The 23,480-nt window shown below is 37.6% G+C and overlaps 1 long non-coding RNA gene across 1 annotated transcript; it reads right to left on the bottom strand.

Annotated features, from left to right (window-relative positions):
* Positions 1-7,967: 7,967 nt before the first annotated feature.
* On the bottom strand, positions 7,968-21,942 carry LOC144576799 (uncharacterized). The gene is made up of 2 exons (XR_013519335.1): positions 21,651-21,942; positions 7,968-21,113 (listed from the first exon to the last, which is right to left on the bottom strand). It is a non-coding gene; the product is annotated as an uncharacterized LOC144576799 (long non-coding RNA).
* Positions 21,943-23,480: the final 1,538 nt, after the last annotated feature.

Genomic DNA, 23,480 nt, shown 5'->3' with positions numbered 1-23,480 from the left:
ACTTCTACAAACTGCAATCTCTATGGCTGAGAAGTTATGAGCAATCTCCTTCCAGTTTACAGATCAACTTCTGTAGGCTGAAAGACCTACAAGCAGAGTGAAGATTGAAACCAACAATCTCACCTACTTCTTTCTGCCTAAAACTCTCTTCCCTCTAACAAGTCAATATTCTACCAGTTTCTGACTCTGCTATGTCATATGTGATAGTCTGAAGTATGAATCTAATGTCTTGGCTACTACAAATATATTCAGAAAGTCCTTGTCCCAGTAGACCTTTCTTCCCAGGATGTTGTTATTTTTCCATTAGTAAATATCTTAAGTTGCACAGCCGTTTGTACTTTTCAGTGTATTTTATATTTGTAGGCTCATTAGATTTTCACAATCATGCTAGGAGACCCAATAAAGACATTACTGTCTCCATTTTACAGATGAGCTACTTGAGGTAGGTTGCCCCAGTTCACAGAGCAACTGCTGACTGAACTGAGTCTAAATTCACTTCTAGCTCTAAGTCCACTCTCTTCCTACTGCACTACATTGGGTGGTCTAGAAATAAAAGAAATTATTCTTTTCTGTTACTTGTGCTACCTTTTCCCCTCAAGGCTTTTTATAAGACCTTGAGGCCAGTATAAACATTGCATACGTCTTCCTGATAGCGCTAGTCTTTGGGGGCAAAAGATACTCTCTCCTTATTACTTTTACCCAGTGAGTAAAAATTTCATTTCTATGAATTTAAAAGCTTAGGAATCTTAGCATGCTGAAGGAGCTAACTTAGTATTTCAGTTGGCTAGTTATTCCCCTCTAGAAAATCTGGTTAGTAAAGAACAGACTAGAGACCTAAAAGAGATAATATTACTTCTAAAGGTGAAGTTATAACCTAGAAGTAATTTAGGCAGCAAGAGAAAATGTCTCACTTCAAAAGATGGGAATGCTGAACCATGCATACAAACGTAACTGCTAACTTATGTGTGACTCAAAATCAGCAACCATCAGTTCCAGGGGCTAAAAAGGACCTCAAAAGGCCATCTGGTCCACCCCCACTTTCCCATACATGAAGTCTTCTCTTCACATTAAAAAAATGTGGCACTTCAGCTCAGAGATACTAAGTGGCTTGGTGGTTAAAATGAAGGTTGACAGGCTAGTGGTTGAAAAGATGCCTAGAATCCAGCTCTCTGGTTCCCTGGTTGGAATGCATTGCTTTACTGTGTACTCTTGTCTCTTGGGCAGCCTAATTTGTTTCAAGAATAAAAGGAGTGAACAGCATATCAAGTGGGTTAAATGGTCAAAGAAGATAAGACCCCAAGGATCCATTAAATTTAGCCTTATGGAATTTCTCAGTGACCTTAGTGAACACAGTTTCAGTGATATAGTGGGAAACAGAAGCCAGAATAGATAATTATAGAGAAATCTTTAAAGACTTTGGTTCTGAAGGGAAAAGAAAGGAAAGAGCAGCAGCTGGAGATGGATGTGGGGTTCAGGGGTGTGTGTGTGTGTGTGTGTGTGTGTGTGTGTGTGTGTGTGTGTGTAAAGGATAAAAGGGGGAAGATTTCCTTTAAGACTAAATAGACTATAGTATTTTAAAATGCTATTGGGAAAAATCTGGTAAGGAGAAAAATTTAGAAATTGAAGATATGAGTGAGAGATAGGAGTTCCAGAGAAAGTAGCTATGTGTAAAGTCAGAGAGCACAAGGAGGTACAGAGGGAAGGATGCCTCCTGCATTGCAATAGGAGGGAAGAAAGTGGATGCAAAATCCTTAATAAGTGGAGCTGTAGGTCTGGTGAGTAGTAAATTAAGAGCTCAGTGTCTAAAGTCTTCCACATTTTTCATGATGTAGAAGACAGTCTTATGCTGAGAGTAGGGAGGCACATATTGTTGAAGATGATCAAAGGTTTGAAGAGAGAAGAAAAGCTTTGAGGTAATTGTTTAAAAAAATGGTAGAGGCTGGGTGTGGTGACTCACGCCTGTAATCCCAGCATTTTGGCAGCCCATGGCAAGTGGATTACGTGAGGTCAGGAGTTTGACCTCAGGTCAGCCTGGCTAACATGATGAAACTTCATCTCTACAAAAAGTACAAAAATTATCCAGGTATGGTGGTATGTAATCCCAGCTACTCAGAAGGCTGAGGCAGGAGAATGGCTTGAACCCGGAGGTGGAGGTTGCGGTGAACCAGGATCACACAATTGCGCTCCAGCCTGGACAACAAGAGTGAAAACTCCATCTCAAAATAAATAAATTAATTAATTAACAAAATAAAAATAAAGAGAATCAGAGAATAGTGTAACCAGGTAGTTTTGGGAGCCCAGTTTGGTCTGGAGACCAATAACGTATAGTGATATCTGTACCCTTAATTGTCTGGGAAAATCTGTGAAGATGATGTAGGTAGAATTCCTCACATTGCTTGTTTATTAAAGGTGAGTGTGGAAGATGAACAATGTATGCAAAATTATATGACCATAGAAATGGAGTGTTTTAAATAGTAGAACATGGAATCTGAGCTGGAGAGAATGGGAAGTGAAGATAGCAGGGCTTTGATAGATTAAGAGGGAGGATAGTTATCAACGTTGATCAAGGAAGTCCTGATGAGATGACAGAACACTTGAAGAGGGAGTACTTTACAAAGCAAGTAGGAAAGTTAGAGAGTTGTCAGAGGGGGAAATGCTTAAATTAATAACTTCAGAGGTAGAGTCATGGTGATGCCAAACTCCACAGTGAAACTTTGGAAGAAGTGGCTACAGTGGAATGGCGGAGACAGACATTTGAGATGGGAAGGTCAAGGGACTCAGAAACAGGGAGGTTGAGTGAGTTGTCTACATGTAGGAGTCTCTGAGAAGAGGAAAACTGAACTGTAGGTGTTCAATGACTAAAGAGATAGAAGGAGACAGAAATAAAGAGTGTGGTGGAGAGTGTTATGGTCAAGTGATCTGAGTCTTATGGGGACAGGCATTTGTTCATTAACAAAAGCATGGAAATGTAGTCTGGAGCAGGAAGCACTTGTGTAGTAAAGGCCATGAGAGAGAGAAGACAGCACTAAACTCTACCTCTGATGAATGTGAATTTTAAGTAAATGAGCAGCCTCAATCTGAGAGTGCTGAAGAAGGAGGAATCTCTTAGGGACAGAAAGTCAGGTTCTAGAGAAGCCAGAAGATAGGTCAAGGAGACTAAAGATATGAGAGAATTTGCTGAGTATGAGTGACTACTTAGAAGAGTTTCAGATGGAGAAGAGGAGAGGCTGTGTCATAGGGAATATCCATCAAGATTCAGTGCAGACCCAGTTCTCTCATGGCTCCATACTCGGAGTAGTTCACCAAGCTCTCCTCTGCCCTCTTGGGACTCAGCATTTTTGTGTTGCTGCTTCCATCTGCATGTATTTGCACCAGTCACTTTATTCCTTCTTTACATCAAATTTGCCCGGAGAGAGGATCCCCCACTGATTTCTATCAGTCCTCATAGGTAGAGCTCTCCTGGCATAGCACCTAACAGCCAGGGCCCCATCCCTGGTTCAGTTTTCCAGAGTAAAAGGCCACATGCACTAGCACAGGGAGTTATTTGACTTGAATCTTGTAGAAGAAAACTATACAGAAACTGGAACCCTCATGTTTTGTTGATGGAAATATAAAATAGAATAGCCACTTTGAAAAAAAAGAGTTTGGTCATTTCTTAAAAAGTTAAGCATATACTTATGTACCCCAATAATTCTATTCCTATGTACCTACCCAAGATAAATGAAAATACATGTGACACAAAGATATGCACATGAATGTTCAAAGTAACATGATTCACCATAGTTTAAAACTAGAAACAATTTATGTCCATCAACTGGCAAATAGATAAACAAAATGTTATATATGTATATAATTGAATGCATACAATTGAATACTACTTAGGAATAAAAAGGAACAAATAACTGATATATAATACAACACAGATAAACCTCAAAGATACTTTGATAAGTGAAAAAAAAAGCCAGATACAAAAGACTACATCTTTTCTGGTTCCATTTATATGAAATTTCTAGAAAAGGCAGATATGTAGAGAAAAAAGCAGACAGATTTAGGGCTGGGAGTGGGAGTGAAGATTTATTACAAATGTCTAGAGATAATGTTTTGATGGGATGAAAATTTTGTAAAAGTAGATTCTGCTGTTTGTCGCACAACTATATGAATTTACTAGAAATCATTGATATGTATACTTAAAGGAGGTAAATTTTATGGTATGTAAATTATGCCTAAGTAAAGCTATTTTAAAGAGTTTAGAATTTTTAAGATGAGTAAAAACTTTCAACAGACCAGTTAGTTCATCAAATAATGCATGATGGCGTATTAGCTCATGAAAAATGCTAAATAAACATTGTGAGAAGTTTTAAAAAATGCAAATTAAAACCATACAAACCCACTAGAATGGCTCTACTAAGAGACAGGCAATACCAAATGCTGATGGGGATTGGTAGCAACTAGAACTTTTAAAAAATGCTTATAATCACTTAGAAAAACAGTTCTATAATTTCTTAAAAAGGTAAACATTTACCATACAAGCCAGCAATCCTATTATACTACATATATACCCAAGAGCAATGAAAAGCTTTATCTAAAAACTTGTACATGAATGTTCATAGCAACTTCATTTTTAATAGCCACGACTGAAAATAATCCAAATGTCCTTCAACAGGTGAAAGGATAAACAAATTGTAGAATATCCATGCAATTCAACATTCTCAGCAATACAAAGAAGGGGAGAGAGAGAAAGCATTACAGAAATAAAAACATGGATGAATCACAAAATAATTACACTATGTGAAAGAATACATATTATAAATAAATAATGTCCTAAAGAGTACATACACTGTAATCCCATTTATGTAGATCATTGAGTAACTGGGGATTGGGGTGGGAAATGAAGATGTGTAGAAAAGATTACAAAGGGTCAAAGGAAACTTTTGAGAGTGATGGATGTTCATTCTCTTGATTTTGGTGGTGATTTCACTGGTGCATTAACATATCAAAACTCATCAAATTGTACATTTCAATATGTGTAGTTTGTTTTGCATCAATTTTCCCTTAATAAATCTATATTTTCTTTAAAAAATACCCAGTGTTCCCTTTCCCTTTGGCAGCTATGACAGTATGTCACAAAGGAAAGCTGCTCTAAATGTCCTCTGCCCAAGTGTTACAATATCTGAAAACTCATCATTGACTTTTTCCCTCCCTTTGAGATCATTACTGTATCTCAAGGCAAGACTCTTGGCTGCATCTTTCAATCTCAAACTGAAACATAACTTGAACTATTTTAAATTAAAAAAGCTTTTTATTGACCGAACCAGAAACAGAGCCGGCTTGGAAATGGCTTCAGGAGTACAGTCACTTCCTGTTGGTTATGCTCTCCTCCAACTTTCCTGAGTGTTTTCACTTGCATGTTCTCCCTCTCACCCCTCTAATAAGCAGGCACACTTACTGGGATTAGCACAGTTGTACTGGAAACTCCATAGTGTGTATCTGAGTGTGGGATGGAAAGGTAAGAGGAGAGCAAGTTAAACAGCTGTACACAACACATTTCTTACTTGAAGATATTGCCTAGTACCAGCCTGGATCCCAAATCCTGCGAGATGCAGACACTGTTTTTGCTTGCTTGCTTGCTTGTTTATTTTGTTTTTTATGGCTGTGGCACACCCCAAGCAAGCATTCCTTTCCCAGAACTGCCTGATCGAGCAGGTAACATTATTCATAGATCACCTCAGCTTCCTGCCTATCTACAACAGTCTTTTTCTGGTCTCTTTTTCTCTCCCATAAAACAGAAAACTAAGGTTATCTCTCATCCTTCCTAGCTTCCTACAAAATAGTGGTTGTGATTTTTTTATTTATCTCTTTACTCCATTTATCTGACAAATAGATTTCTCATCCTCTCTCCATCAGATGAATCCAAGGATGTTTGCATCCAAAATGACTCAGGAAGGAAGTGAGTCTTGGCAGAAGCTGCCTGCTTTTTTTGTCTTAGGAACAGGCTCCCTCACCCACAGAGAACAAGGTTAGTTCAGTCTACTCCTGTGAGTAAAGAGCTAGTCAACGGATAGTGATTGAATGTACCCAGGCTGCATTGACCAATAACAGTAAATATTATGCAATCCAGTCATTTGTATTCCTAACAAATGTTCCATTAAGAATGGGGAGCTTTTTAGGATGATGCAAAAATACAATGATTCTTCATTTTACAAATGTCAAAACTTCTACATTTCACGTTCTATTTGGTTTAGACAAAAATCAAGTTGGAAGTTACTGTTTATTATTATTACTTATTGTGTTCCCCATTACCATTAGAAGCACAAAAACTCCAACAGTAATTATTTTTGTATTTCATTTAAATATATGCTTGTTCACCTCCAAAAGCAGTCATATCAGAAAGATGGCAACAACACACACTGGGGAATACTGGTTGGGGAGGAAGGGCAGAACAAGGGTTAAAAAACTGACTGTTGGGTCCTACACTCACTACGTGCGTGACAGGGTTTTTGTGTTCCAAACCTCAGCATCACACAATATACCCATGTGACAAACCTGCACATGCCCCCAAATCTAAAATAAAATTTGAAAAAAAAAATTTTTTAAGTTATAAAAAATGAAAGAAAGCCATTCCTGCTCTTGTCCAACTCACCACTTCCAAAAGGACATTCTTCGTGAATTGGTTTTTAGTATTTCTGAATTCACTTCAAAGAGTCTGGCTAATATTTGAAAGGTTTTTTCCAAAGTCTTAGACATTACCACATGCACTATCTTGATTTTCCCATAAGCGTTACCACTGTAGGCCAATTTGGAATTCTATCAGAAGAATACAAGTTGCTCTTGTTCTGAACCAAATCTACTGACATTTCTCAAAAGCATCACACACACACACACACACACACGCACACGCGCACACACACGCTCTATCCTGACACAGCTACGTAATTTCTAAACCATACAGCATTGAAAAGTTAATTGCACAATTTGGCTTTTAAATTTTTAAGGCCATCTAAAATAAACCACAGGGTCCCAAAGGAGTCAATGGGTGTAATCCACAAATGTAATAGATCTCCAAGACAGTGATACATCTTTTCCCAACTCAGAGAATGAACCCAGCAAAAGCATGGGTTGTGTATTTGTTGTTGCTGTTATCATCACTGTTACCAGAAGAAATTACAGTTTTTAAATATTTATGTCTTTTTCTTTTCATTAGTCATCTAGCAGATAGTACTGAAAATCTGAAAAGGAAAACAGCAATCTCCTTGTTCAGTCCCCACACTTCCCAGCTTCTCAGTTTGACTCACCAGATGCAACTACCTTTTAGTCTCTTAGCTATTTCATCAGATAGCTACATTTTACTTCCCAAATAATATATGTATACTGCTACTATTCAATTTGTTGATTTTAGACATTAACTTCCTCTTACGATAAACCAGGGTTTAGTTCTTTGAAGCCATTTCCCCAATAGAATTATTCAGCTGTTTTGAGTTACATAGTTATGACTATATAAATATTCTTTCTTAATTTTTTCCAAAAGTGCCATAATGTCTTCCACCTGCATGTCTTATTTTTGCTTTGTTTTCTCTTGTTTTCCCAAGGGGGCTCTCTTATCAGATAGTTCTTTTCCTGGTGGCTCCCTCTGTCCCAACTCTTTTCTGGACCAGTTCTTCCCTAGGACAGATGTTCACTGTCACCCTAAGGCATCTCCTTCCTGTGCTCAAGAGGTTGATCCACTGCCTTCTGGGTTCTGTGTCTCCCCTTCCCTTGGTTTGGTATTTCTTTTCATTGGAATCTACCCAGCTTCTCAAGGCAGGGATGTAGAAAGCTAATTTTCTGAGTCCCAACATGTCAGGAAGTGTCCTTTGCTGTTGTCACACTTGATTAATAATTTGGCTGAATATGACATTCCAAGCTGAAGATCGTGTTCTCTTAGATTTTTGAATCTCTTAGATTTTTAGCTTTATTTTTGAAGTCCTTGCTTCTTTTTTTTTTTTTTTTTTTTTTTTTGAGACAGAGTTGTACTCTGTCACCCAGGCTGCAGTGCAGTGCCATGATCTTGGCTCACTGCAACCTCCAACTCCCAGGTTCAAGCAATTCTCCTGCTTCAGCCTCCTGAGTAGCCTAGCTATTTTTTTTTTTTTTTTTTTTTTTTTTTTTTGGTAGAGACAGGGTTTTGTCATTTTGGTCAGCCTGGTCTCAAACTCCTGGTCTCAAGTGATCCACCCACCTTGGCCTCCCAAAGTGTTGGGATTATAGGTGTGAGCCACCTGGCCTGCTGCTTCTTTATTAACTAATATCTGGTGACGTTGCAGAGAAGTTTAATTTGAATTTATTCTACAAATAAGTATTGGTTGACTGCAATGTAACAGGCACTGCCTGAAATACAGCAGTATAAAAAGAAACACATCTCCCACTTTCACAGAGCTTACATTCCAGTGTATAAATAAGACCAAAAAATTATAATAGTAAATAGATGATTACAGATTTCAAAAGTTTATAAAGAAAATAAGACAGCATAAAGGCATAGAGTAGAGATATTACTTATGGAGGTGCCACTGAGCTGAAACCTGAACAGTGCTAGAAAGGTCTGGGGGTCAGTCTAGGCAAGTGGAAACACAAGGCGTGAGGGTCAGAGGTGGAACCAGCTGACTCGTTTAAAGTGGCCTCGGCAACTGGAGCCTGTGAAGAAGTGGTGAGAGATGAGCTCACACAGTGGGCCCGTACTGCTTTTATGCCATGAAGATTCTTGTAGAATGTGGACATTTTTTTCTTCATTGCAATGGAAGACCACTGAAAAATTTTAGAGAAAGATAATGACGCAATCTGACTTAAGTTTATGAAAGATCATTGTGCCAAATGGAGAACTGACTCTAACAGTAGCAAAAGCGAAAGATCTACTTATGAGGCACTTGCTCTTGTCTCCAAGAGAGGTGGACTACAGGGGCCTAGGATATGGCAATGGCAATAGAAGTAGGAGAAGTAACCAGATTTGGGATAAATTTGAGGAGCAAATCCAACAAGAACTAAAATTCATGCAATAGGAGGGAAAGAGGAGGTTTTCACATAAGGTCTTCAACTATAAGTATAATTTTTTTTTTTTTTTTTTTTTTTTGAGACAGGTTCTGGCTCTGTTACCCAGGCTGGAGTGCAGTGGCATGATCTCAGCTCACTGCAACCTCTACCGCCCAGGCTCAAGTTATCCTCCAGCCTCAGCCAGCCAAGTAGCTGGGACTACAGGTGTGCACCACAATACCTGGGTTATTTTTTTATTTTTTATACAGACAGGGTTTCTCCATGTCACCCAGGTTGGTCTCAAACTCTTGGACTCAAGAAATCTGCCTGCCTTTGCCTCCCAAAGTGCTGGGATTACAGGTATAAACCACCATGCTGGCCTGATATTTTATTTATTTAAAGTATATATCCAAAGAGAATAGAAAAAATGGTGATAAGTGATATAAGTGATAAGTCTGTGTCACATGTGGTCATGGTGTTCTCTGCAATTTTTAATGTTTTACTTTAAAAAAATGTATCAAAGTGCTAACCAGAGCTCTGCATTTTTGACTAAGGCATATGAACTGGCAGCTTTGCTGTTAGATGACCAGGCAGAGGCCAGTACAGAAAGCCCACTGTCTTTGCATCTGCAGACGTTCAGCTTTCAGCCCTGCATCTCTTGTGAGCCCCAAGCCTGTCCCTTTCAGCATGTCTTGAGTAGGGGCAGATACAGTTTTGTGGAACCTGATGCTTTTGCAATGTGAGATCATTTTAAAGAGCACAAAATCATGAATCTGAATTCAGTATGAAAGTGACTATTTATTTATAATGGGAAAATAAATTACAATCAATAGCACATGTAACAAAGCTGACAAATTCCCCAAATGTCACCAAATCTAGAAAAATTCCACTCTTTATTAATTCACTTTATAATACTTTTTCTCCTACTTTTTTTTTTTTTTTTTTTTTTTGTTGTTGTTGCAGACTCTAACTTTACAGAGGCCAGGAAAATAATTCAGTTTTTCCTCTAGCTTTATTAAATTTTTTTAACATATTGGTAGTTTAGAGGTTTTTTTCGGTTTCACAACTCATTGGTAATGCCATGTAAATTAGGATTGCTGCCAAATTTGGAGAGCCCTCTATTACATTTCTTCCATTACAAACTGAAAGATTTCTGGGCATTTCAAGGTGCTTTGTGCAATGACTAGTCTTAAAGAATCTTTAAATTGATGATATTCATTAATCAGCTTGTTATCAGTGTCTTCATCATGGTGGCATATTGTGAGTTTTATGTTATCTTTATAATATCAATATTTCATATAAAACATCAAGAAATTAAATTTTTTATTGTGTTCATATGATTCTCATTTCTTCATTAATTGAATTGCAAAAGTATCCAAAAGCTCACTCATTGTTTCTACTCAAAAATGTTCTTTCTCAATATCTGCACTTCTATATTGATTGCAGTCATATTATTGCAGTACAGAGCCAAGATATGAAAACAACCTAAGTGTCCATCAGTGAATAAAAGTGGATAAAGAAAATGTGTAATATTTACACAATGGAATATTATTCAGCCATGAAAGGAAGGAAATCTTGTCATTTGTCACAACATGCATGAAACCGGAAATCATTGTGTGAAGTTAGAGAAGGCAAACAGAAATATTAGAGGTTCTCACTCATGTGATCACTTAAAAAGTGATCTCATGGAGGTACACAGTAGAATGGTGGTTACCAAAAACCAGGAAAGGTATCAGGAGAGATAAGAAGGTTGGTTAGTGGTTACAAAAATATAGAAGAAAAAAAAGTTCTAGTGTTCAGTAGCACTGTAGGGTGATGTTATTGTATATTTCAAAATAGCTCAAAAGAATGTTAGAAATATTCCCAGCACAAGGAAATGATAAATGTTTGAGGTGATAAATATCTTAATTACCTTGATCTGATCACTACACATTTATGAAAGTAGCAAAATATCACATTCATCCCACAATATGTACAATTAATATGCACCAATTTAAAATAAAGAAAAATAAGTTTTTCTTTTTCTTAATAATTGTTGCTTAAAATGCCCCCAAAATTATTTGTTTTGGATTGCTTTTTTACCTTAAGATAATTTCTACCAATTTAAATTGTCATTATTATCACTTTTGTTTCATACTCCTTTACATTTTACCTACATTTTCTCTCAGTTTCTAAATAAATACTCATACTACATATTTCATCTTATTCTTGAATATACATGTATGAGTTTTGACACTAGAACACTTGTTCTAGGCCATTTTGCCTTGAAGGCAATATGGTCCATTGGGAGACATAAATCATGTGAGTATATGTTTGTGTTCCCCATAAACAGGAATTTTGATTTAATCTATTTAGTACAATTCCCATAAAAACATATATGATGCGTTTGTAATTGTACACACCATATCATCAAGCATGTTTCTGACAAGAGAGAATTTCCATTTTGAGCAGACATTGGTGGGAACCAAATCTTCTGTTTACTAATTATAAATCTGGTGATTGGAAAATTTTTCTGCAGATGAGCTTATTCATCTTTCATTATCTACATATTCCCCATGCTGGGCACCAGGAGATACATTCACACCATTGTATGACTTTTGACCCTCCACCTTTGGGCCACAATGAATCATACCTAATACAATAGGTAGTTAGTTCCTTTTACACTGGGCTGGTGAGCAACGCTTTATACCCAGAAGTGCTTACAGACTACATAAATGTATCCTAGTAAACCCAAATTAAACATATCTCCAATTCAACTCTCCCATGGGCATGTCCCAAAAAATGTCCATAGCCATTGTAAAGCCATTTGAAATGGGAGGGAGTATGATGGAGAGGAACTTGAATTGGAAGGAAATAGCAGTCTTTAATAATTGTGGTTAAAGTATTTTACTTTTGCAAAAGTTTATAAAAATATTTGCCATGTGAGCACATCATAGGGCTCTTTCAGGCCCGCTGTCTTAGCAGGGGCGCATACAGATGAAGGACCTTGAAGTTTAAGCTTGATTACCTTTCCAGTAAGTCTCCCTCTGCTCTAGAGAATGAAGCTCTGGTCTCCTCCTGCTTGAAGATGGTGTGAACGTGCAGGAATCAGGCATTTGTCTGGGGCTCTGTGCAGAGGGATTGGTGGTGGATGTGACAATGTTCTAAGATAGTCTTTAATTTAGCTCCCGTTTTCCCCATTTGGTGACTCACTTCCACCTCTGGTCCCTCCAGGTTTTGAGCTTCCCACCAGTTCTGCTGTGCGAATTTGTTCTCTTCATCCAGACTTCTTTTCCGTAAGCACTATAAGTCATGACTTCATCCCCATGCTCAGTCAGTTACCAGGCCTCCATCTGCTCTCTGACTACTTGAACTCTCACATGTGCCCTACGGGCCTTAGCAGGTCATAGGCTGCTGTAATAGGACCTGTGATCCTAGGCTCACCAAGCAGAATTGTTGATACCTTAGTCCTTGGAGTCAGCCTCTTTGTTCTATTTTAAATAAGCATCATGGATTAGTTTAGTGTATGTTAGCTAGAGGAGGAAAATAATAATATGTATGTAGCCTCCCAAAGATTAAACCCATCCCACTGCAAAGCAAATTAAAAACAAAAACCCATATTCACTAATGTTACATATTCCTTTCTCTTCGTTCTGATGGGTTTATATGTTTCTTATTTCTTCTTCTTCTGGAGAGGTGATGGAGAGAAGAAATTATCTTTATTGGAATCATCTCTTCTGTGAGTTCAAACGTCTCCAAAGCCATGTTTTCTCATTTGCTCAGATCAAAAAAGAATTAATGCCAAATGGTCATAAGAGTCAATCTTACCCAGTACAAACTGCTGCTTAGTCCAAGTCCCCACGGGAAATTTGTTGTCTCTCGACTCTTTTGAGACGCTTTCCTTCAGTGTTCAGACATATCCTCCCATGACCAGGTTTATGTTACTCTGCAGCTCATGTTTGTGGTGGTTCATTCTCCTACTACATAACCTTTTCTACAAATTGCCCATGGCACACATGGCTAGTCCTGACCATAAAATGGAACCTGAGAGAACTTTAGCTTTCAGAGCTGGGTGCCTAAGCCTTGAGGAAAACCAGGAGCTAAGTTTCTGCTAAGCAATTTGTCATGAATTAGATATCTAGCTTTTGGTAAGCACATCCTAAGAAAGGGGAAGTCATTTAGAAATTCAGAACCTGTACTGAATTGTCTCTCCCCTGCAAGATTCTTAGCTTTATCACTGAAAACTGTGACAAGAAGCAGTATTTATTCTTTGTGTTTACTGAACACTATTGAGACTCTTGTCACATTTCTTAGCCACTATAAAAAGTGTCAACCTCTAAATGTGCTTCTAAAAATCTGAGGATCCAATCAATTATTTGTCTGCTTGGAATTTGTTTTCATGTTATTACTAGTCTGCAGGGTAAACCAAATGGCACAAAGTTTCAGCTCCTCTGCCCAAGTATCATCACCTTGGATCAACTGCCTCTGTAAACTGTATAGTGTTTGCCCTGGTGTATACATTTGATTTCCCAGAAACTGAAAAAACTAATAGTACAAATTTGTACTCCATGAGTTCCTTCTTTTTCAGAAACAGTGTAAAATTTACTGTGGTATGAATTTGGGCATGGTCTTACCATTTCTGATGATTTGCAATAACACCATTTTCTGTAGAATTGTTATTTAAATAAAGATTCCTTGTACTGGGCATAGTAAATAGCCCACAGCTGTAGTGTCAGCTACTTGGGCAGCTGAGGCAGGAGAATTACTTGAGCCCAGGAGTTCTCGGCTGTAGTAACCTATGCCAGTCGGGTGTCTACACTAAGTTGAGCATAAAAATGGTGGCCTCTCAGGAGCAGGAGACCACTATGTTGCCTAAGTGGTCAACCGGCCCAAGCTGGAAATGGAAAAGGTCAAAGCTCCCATGCTGATCAGTAGTGGTATTGCACCTGTAAAAAAACCAGTGTACTCTAGCCTGTAAAAGCATAGCAAGACCTTGTCTCTTACCAAGAAACAATTACTATTATTGAAGTCTATAATTATAAAACTAGTTTAATTAATTCATTCAACAAACATTTTTTAAAGCCTCATATGTGCCAGACATTGAGTTGTAATATCTTGAGATCAGTGACTTCATTTGTTTCATACACTATTGGATTTCTAGCACCATGAACAGTACCAAGACCAGAGAAGGCCCTCAAGACTTAATTGTTGCTGTTGAATGGGTAATTGAATAGATCATAACTAATTAGGGAGCCTAAATAAGTATAGTAACATATAAGAGAACCTGAACAGAGGTACGCTTAGTGCATTTATTTCTTATTGCTGCTATAACAAATCACCACAAATTTGGTGCTAAAACAACCCATACTTGTTATCTCATAGTTCTGGAGGGCAGAAGTCCTAAAATCAAAGTGTTGGCAGGGCTATGGTCCTTCTAGAGGCTCTAGGGGAAAATCATTTCCTTGCCTTTTTTAGCTTCTAGAGGCCACTGGCATGCCCTGCTTGTGTTCCTTCCTCCATCTTCAAGCTCAGCACTCACTCACACTTGCTCCTACTCTCTTTTCCCCAACTCCTCTGCTTCTTTGTCCCATCTCTTTCTGCCTCTCCTGCTTCCCTCTTATAAAGGCTCCATGTGCTTATATTGAATATGCCCGATAATTCAAGATAATCTTTCTGTCTCAAGCTCTTTGAAATAATCACTTCTACAAATTTCCTTTCACTGTATGAGATAACATATTCACAAGTTCTGGAGATTAGAATGTGGACATCCTTGTGCACAGTGGGGGGTGGGGGGCTATCATGCTGTCTAGCACACAAAGAGTATAATGGGCTGCAGAAGAAAGGGGCTTCATCTCAATCTGGAAAGACAAGAAAAGGTTTAGAGAGAAGCTTATTGTTGACCCAAGTCTAGAAGCATAAGTAGATAAGAAAGAGTTTTGCAGGCACAGGAAGCAGCATGAACACAAGAAGACAGAGAACAGCAGGCCTTGCCTAATGACCTCAAGAGGTTTGGTAGCATTTAAGTGTAGAACAAAATGGATACTGGGGTATCAGGCTCCAGAAAACAAAAAGTGCTGAAAATGCCTGTGGTGATCATTTCATGCTAAGGAGTTTGCACGTTGTTCTATAGGCAAATCGAACCAATGAAGAATTTTAAGCAGCTAAAGATGTTTCAATGGTTCCTTATTGTACTTGGGATAAAGTGTAACATCCTTAACATGGTGGCAGGTTGGTTTCCTTTGGGTGTCTGTTAAGCTTATGAACCCATTTTCAGAACAATATCTTTAAATACATAAAGGGTAACAAAGGAGACCAATTTTACTGAAGTAAAGAGTTTTACTCATCAGCAGATTGGGAATCTGTGGGTCCCAGGAGAGAAACCACTCACGGACCTGGCTTCTGTTCTCATTCTGTCCTTTCTCCCACCTTGAGCTCAGAACCCCAAGAACAATGGTCATTTCTCTTCTCCATCAAAATGCCATGTTCCTCCTACCTTCATTCCCTGGCACATGCTATTCCCTTTGTTTTCAGTGTTTTTCTTCTCCCCATCCATACCTGGACAACTCCTACTTGGTTTGAATGTCACTTTATTGGGAAAATTCAATGACCTTCAGACTAAGGTAATTACTGCACTAGAATATCACTGAATGATAATTTAGTAATTTTTATAAATTCATATTTATATAGTTGTATGTATAATTATTTACTAATGCCTGTCTCACCAGTCAGACAATAATTTCCATTAAGGCAGAGCTCATTATCTATAGTCACAGTTTCAGGCATGTAGTAGACACTCAGTACATACTTTTAAATTTTTTTTTTAAGCAGTTTTAGATTTACAGAAATCTTACAGTAGAATTACCATATACTCGACACCCAGTTTCACCTGTTACTAATATTTTACATTAGTATAGTCTACTCATCACAATAAATGAATAAATAAATAAATATTGATACATTATTATTTAAAGCCCATTCTTTATTCACACTTCTTTAGTTTTTACCTAGAGTCGATTTTCTGTTTTAGGATCCCATCTAAGATATCATCTTATATTTAGTCATTATGTTTCCTTAGGTGCCTCCAGGCCATGACCACTTCTCAGACTTTCCTTATATTTGATAACCTTGACAGTCTTGCATACTGGCCAGGTGTTATGTTGAATGCCCTCCAATTGGGATTTGTCTGGTATTGGTCTCATGATTGAACTGGGATTATAGGTTTGGGGAAGGAAGACCACAAAAGTAAACTGTCATTCTCTCATCACATCATACCAAGGGAACATATGGTCAACATGACTTATCACTGCTCGTGTTAACCTTAACCACCTGGCTGAGGTAGTATTTCTCCACTGCAAAGTTATTATTATTATTATTATTATTATTGCCCTTTGCATACTATACTTTTTGGAAGGAAGTCACTATGCATAGCTCACACACAAGGAATAGTGAATTATGCTCTACCACCTTGAGGGTGAAATATATGCATAAATTATTTGGATTTTTTTCTGCAAGAAATGTTTGTCTATCCCCACCCACTTTTTTAATTAATCATTCGTTTATATCAGTATCGATGCATGGTTATTTTATATTTTGTTATAACTTGATACTACTTCATTTATCTCATTGCTCAGTTTGTTCCAGCTTTGGCCATTGGGTGTGTGTGTGTGTGTGTGTGTGTGTGCACACTTCACTTCCCCCTGCACTTCCTTACCTTCTGCAATAACAATATGCTCCAAACTCATTATACACATTTCCTGCCCCAATCCTAGAACTGCCATTTTCTAATGAGCCCTGGTTCCTTTTATTGGAGAAACAGATTAAAAAACCAAGATCTGAGCACTAAGAGTGCTCATTACTACTGGGAGTACAGAACTCAGAGTCCAGCCTGAGTGACAGACCAGGACCCTGTCTCAAAAAACAACACAAAAAGTGGGGAGGGGGAGTATCATTTCTTTTATTGCTGAACAATATTCTGTTTTATGAATGTACCACAGTTTGTCTCTCTATTCAACGTTGAGGGATGTCTTGGTTGCTTCCAGTTTTTGTTGATCATGAATAAAGCTTCTATAAGCATTTTTGTGCAGGTTTTTATGTGAACATATGTTTTCAAACTAGTTGGATAAATACTAAGGGTGCAGTTGCTGGATCATATGCTAAGACTTATATTCAGCTTTGTAAGACACCACAACACTGTCTCCCAAAGGGACTGTATCAATGCATTTTAAAATGAGTTATAGGAAGGTTATTCAGGTGTCAATATGCAGACAGTAGAAGGGCTTAAGTTTAGTTAAGAGACTGCTGCAATGGTTCAGGCCAGAGAAAATGAATATCTGGAATAAGGAGCAGCTGGCAGGTAGAGAGCCTCCAGCTCTCAACTCTTCATGACCTTGAATATAAAGATATAGAATCCATAGGCTCTGACCAGCAACTTGACATGAGATTACAATGACGTATTGTGGCTCCCAGGCATCCAGTTAAGGTAATTTAGTAAGGGGAAATAGAAAAGAGGAAACTTTGGAAGGAGTGGGGATTTTTTGGAACATTTTGATCACATGAATCTTAGGTGTCTTGTCAGATTTCTCCAAGTTTGGAACTTGCCAGGGGAAATGTCATTAAGCAATTGTACCATGAGTCCTGAGCTCAGAAAGCAAAGCTGCTTATCAGGTTAGAAAGAAATAAAATTATTCACAGTTGTAAAGAGGCCTGTAGTAAATTCTAACGTACTAAACTGTCAATTTTAGTTTAAGAAATACAGTTTCCATTAAATTTAAATCTTTGCCATGGATGTATTTGTCTAAGTGACAGTGGCTTCACAATGAAGATAGATACCAGCTTCTCCATTCTTGTATGCCCGGCTGCTAAATTATTCTACCTGCCAGCCTGTATAATTCAACCTCCATTCACCAACTATATTCTGAATATTTCCTAAGATTACCAATATTGTTGTTTTCAGAACCGAGAGAGCTTGAAGACCATGTAGTTCAGCCATTTATTCTTGAGGGTGAGCTTAATCACATATGTAGTTGAACCTAATCAACTCAATTACTGTTATCTTACTATAAGTCTGTGCTTCTTATAAATCAGCTTAGGCTCTTTTGAAGGAAAAGCCACATTTAACTGTAATGCACAAGAATATGTTGTTTCAAAACATGGGATGAAGGTAATGTTGCATTTCTTTGCTTTTCTAGATCTAATCAAATCTAGCTCCAATTCTCTGCCTACCAAAATTGGCAAGAGATCCAGTTCCAGCATTAAAAGATTTTTGGAACTTCCTCCCACTCTCTTGGGCACATGAGGTCCTAGAAAATACAGGAGCAGGCTTGGACCTCAGGTTTTGGCAGTTGCTGCTGCCATTGTATTTTGCAGAGGCCACTGAGGGCTGGAAAACGATGGCTGCTCTGTGGTGGCTTCAGTCCCTTGTGGCAACCTCAGTCACTGGAGACTCTCACCAAGGCAGAGTAATTGGTATTACAGGCTCCTACCCCTTCCACATCTTGCTGCCTCAGACAACAACCTTCCAGAAGACTCTTTGCTACCCTCCCTTTGTCTCTATTCCATTCCTGGGCCAGGAGGATGCCATTCCATTGGGGTTAAATTATTCTCTTTTTACTCTGAAAGCACAAAACTTCCATTTCATCTGACCTTCCAGACAATTCATCTTAACTATCTCTGGAGCAGAAGTTGTAATTTCTTTTGAGCAAACAGTACAACAAATAAGTAAAGCCAGTTGGGATTAAAACAGACGGGTTAGGAACTATATGCCCTGTCTACACTGGACATGCACTCCCCCCAACAATACCAAGTCTTTGGATTCAACAGGAAGCCAAAAATACACAGTTTAAGGGGATGCCCTCAAATTGCAAAACATTAACTAATTCAAAATATTTCAAAATGTTGTTCAGACCAAACAAAAAATGCGATTACCCCCAACTGGAGTTTAGGGAAATTCACTATACTTAGGAGTAAAGTCTGAATGGGCTGCAGAGTCATTAAAAAACAACAAAAACAACCAACAACATATGCTCTGATGGGATGCAGAGCACGTTGTTTGTTGTTGTTTTTTAATGTGTCTACAGCAAGAGAATTCATTTGGAAGTTAGTCAGCTTTGTTACATAATACCTTGCAATGTTTCACATGCATGATCCAATTTGAACAATCGAATCATAAATGTGTTAAACCATGAGGCCTTTTTTGGACAATGGCAGCATCCTTTGGTTTTTCTTCTACCGACTTTTCCCGTGTTCTGCCTAATGAATATTCAATAACTACCACAATTATTGATGGATTAATAGAGAGGAGGAAGTGGACAATCTAGTTACTATTTCCTGGTAATACAGCAACTCAATTTAATAATGTATTTCTGTTGGAAGCAATATACAGATGCTCCTTGACTTGCAATGGGGTTATGTCCTGATAAACCTATTATAAATATAAAGTATCATAAGTCAAAAATACATTGAATACACCTAACCTGCCGAGCATCATAGCTTAGCCTCGCCTACCTTAAACATACTCAGAACACTTACATTAGCCTACAATTGGGCAAAATCATCTGGCAACACAGTCCACTGTAGGGGTATTGATTGTTAACTCTCATGATATCATGGCTGGATGGGAGCTGTGGCTCTCTGCCCCTGCCCCCAGCATCACAAGATTGTATTGTATTGCATATCGCTAGCTCAGGAAAAGATCAAAATTCAAAATTTGAAGTATGGTTTCTACTAAATGAGCATCACTTAGCACCATTTGTAAACTTAAAATATCATAAGTCAAACCATCGTAAGTTGGAAACTAACTGTAACCCTTTGATAACAGTGTGTGGGCATATGTGTGTGAAAGAAAAAAAATCATGACTATTGAAGCATTTTATCAAAATCAACTGGAGCCAAAGGCATAAATCTAGTCACAGGACTCATATAGCAGAAAGGTCCCTGCAAAATAAAGGTGCCTCTCTCATTGAAGTGAGAAATATGAGCTTTAAGTTATTGAAATGAATTAGTATATCTGTGGCTTGAATTTTCAGAAAGTAAAAAGTTTTTTAAATTTACCATGATTATATAGAGATTCACAGCAAAACACTATGCACATTTGTCTCCTTGAAATGCAAAAAGTGCCATGCTTAGTATTCAATGCACTGTGATTCTGAACGATGGCAAACACTGAGGCCCCCCATGTACCACCATGTCCCCCTCAGAGGTCTCCTTAACTCAATGTATGAAGCATTTATTTTCTTATCACCTAATCAATTCTGTTAAAATATTTCCTTACTTCACCTCTGTGACATTCTTCTCCAAAACCCATCATCTCACTCTAATTATGAGGAAAACACCAAACTCAAATTAAAGGGCATCCTGTAAAATATATGACCAGTATCTTTCAAAACTGTCAAGGTCATGAAAAACAAGGGATAGTGGAGAAACTGCCACAGATCAGAGATTAGGATATGTGCAATGTGATATTCTAGACAGGACCCTAGAAGAGGGAGAAGACATATATTAGTGAGAAATTTGTGAAATCCAAATAAAATCTGTAGTTTAGTTAATAGAAACGTATCACTGTTTTGGCAAATGTGTCTTGGTTGTGTGGGACATTCACAGTAGAGGAAAACAGGAAATAGTGTCTGAAAACTCTCTGTAATGTCTATGTAACTTTTTTGTAAATGTGTAATTATTCTAAAATGAAAAGTTTATTTTAAAAAATTGCTTTAATGCCCTGAAGTGACTTTCCAGGGTACCCTGTTGAACTTGACTTCTTCAGTCAAGCAACTAACAATAGGCTCTAGACATTAAAATAAAGTTTCAGGTGAAAACTTTTGTTTTTCATTACTTTGGCTTCTAAAGAGCCTTTCCTATTGGTCAGGAAGGAATCTTTTGTGTACAGGTTACAGATATTTCAACTCAAAATAGTTAACAAAAATGAGAATTTCTTGGTTCATGTAACTGAAAGTTCAAGGTAGCACTCACTGGCTTCAGAAAAAAAGGATGTGACCAGTTCTTCCTAGTCTGTGGGTCTTGCCTTCTCTCTGTCAGCCTCATCCTGAAGCCCTTTATCAAGACCTCTGCAACTCCAGGCTCACATCCTTTGGGTTCAAGTTCACCAGAAAAGATAGTATGCTTCTCTTATATAGTTGCATCTACATTAAAGAAATGAAGACTATTAAAAATAATAAAAATAAGAGTATATATAAAAGATAATTTTGTTAATTTTAGTATCTGTAAAAGAAACTGAAAAAGGTTTTCTGTAAATGGCCAGATAATATTTGAGCTTTGTGAGCCATATAAGGTCTCTATTATATATTCTTCCTTGTTCTTGTTGTTTATATAACAATTTACAAATATAAAAGCCATTCTTTTTTAAAATACATATTTTATTGCATTTTAGGTTTTGGGGTACATGTGAAGAGCCAGCAAGATTGTTGCATAGGTACATACATGGCAATGTGGTTTGCTGCCTTCCTCCCCATCACCTTAGCTCACAGACTGTATAATATAAACAGGCCATGGGCAAGATTTGGCTTGCAAGTCATACTTTTCTGCCCCCTGATCTAAAGCAAAATACTAGCTATGTATGTTGGGGTTATATGCAGAAGTGAAATGTGTAGCAACAATAATATGGGAGTAGGAAATAAATGAGAGCTGGAAAAACATATACAGTGTTTCAAGGTTCTTACCCTAGAGGAGAAGTTATATAATAATGTCTGGAAGAAGACTATGGTAACTTAAAGGTGCATATTGTAAACCCTGGAGTAATCACTAGAAAAATTAAAGAGTGGAGATAAGATAGAATTATTAAAATATTAAAATATTTTTATTTTTATTTATTTATTTATTTTAATTTTTTATTGGATTTTAGGTTTTGGGGTACATGAGCAGAGCATGCAAGACAGTTGCGTAGGAACACACATGGCAGTGTGCTTTTCTTTCCTTCTCCCCTTCACCCATATTTGGCATTTCTCCCCAGGCTATCCCTCCCCACCTCCCCCTCCCACTGGCCCTCCCCTTTTCCCCCCAGTAGACCCCAGTGTTTAGTACTCCCCTTTCTGTGTCCATGTGTTCTCATTTTTCATCACCCACCTATGAGTGAGAATATGCGGTGTTTCATTTTCTGTTCTTGTGTCAGTTTGCTGAGGATGACGTTCTCCAGATTCATCCATGTCCCTACAAACGACACAAACTCATCATTTCTGATTGCTGCATAATATTCCATGGTGTATATGTACCACATTTTTCCAATCCAGTCTATTATCAATGGGCATTTGGGTTGATTCCAGGTCTCTGCAATTGTAAACAGTGCTGCAATGAACGTTCGTGTACATGTGTCCTTATAGTAGAACGATTTATAGTCTTTTGGATATATACCCAGTAATGGGATTGCTGGGCCAAATGGAATTTCTATTTCTAAGGCCTTGAGGAATCGCCACACTGTCTTCCACAATGGTCGAACCAATTCACACTCCCACCAACAGTGTAAAAGTGTTCCTTTTTCTCCACATCCTCTCCAACATCTGTTGTCTCCAGATTTTTTAATGATCGCCATTCTAACTGGCATGAGATGGTATCTCAATGTGGTTTTGATTTGCATCTCTCTGATGACCAGTGACGATGAGCATTTTTTCATATGATTGTTGGCCTCATATATGTCTTCTTTCGTAAAGTGTCTGTTCATATCCTTTGCCCACCTTTGAATGGGCTTGTTTAAAAGGAAAAAGAAATGAGATGAGACAAGTAACTGGAGAAATGGTAAATTCAAATACAACCATATTAATAATTAGTTTAAATATGAATAGTCTAAATACCCCTAGTGGAAGGTAGATTGCCAGATTGAATTAAAAACAATACCCAAATATATGCCACCTATAAAAAATCTACTTTAAATATATAAAGACATATGTACATTAAAAGTAAAAGGATGAAAAAAGATATACCATGCAAACCTAGTTTAAAAAATTGGAGTGGTTATGTTAATTAGTATCAGACAAATTAGATTTTACAACAAGTAATACTAGCAAAAGTAAAAAGGGACATCACATTATGATAAAGGGCCCATTACTAAAGAACCATAAAAATACAAAAATGTTTGTGTATCAACAAAAAGTCAAAATATGTGAAGCAATAATACATAGGATTGAAAGGAGAAAATTTGAATAAACAAATTCACAATAATAGTTGGAGATTTTAACATCCCTCTCTCAGCAATCAGTAAAACAAGGAGATAGCAAAATCAGTAAGGATAGAAAAGAAAACAGTATCAATCAACTTGACATAATTGACATACAAGACCCTTCACCGAATGATAGCAGAATACATACTCATTTCAAGTGCATATAAAACATCTACCAAGAGAGATCACAGTCTAGGCTGTAAAGCAAGTCTCAAAAAATTTTAAAAATTGAAATATAAATTATTTTCTATGACCACAACAGAGTTTAACAGAAATCTATCCAGAAAATTCTAAACACTTGAAAATTAAACAATGCGCTTCTACATAACTCATGGATCAA

The sequence above is a fragment of the Callithrix jacchus genome, chromosome 6, assembly GCF_049354715.1.
Source record: "Callithrix jacchus isolate 240 chromosome 6, calJac240_pri, whole genome shotgun sequence".
Lineage (NCBI taxonomy): Eukaryota > Metazoa > Chordata > Mammalia > Primates > Cebidae > Callithrix > Callithrix jacchus.
Note: the sequence above shows the minus strand (reverse complement) of the source record. Positions and strands in the feature narration are given on the sequence as shown.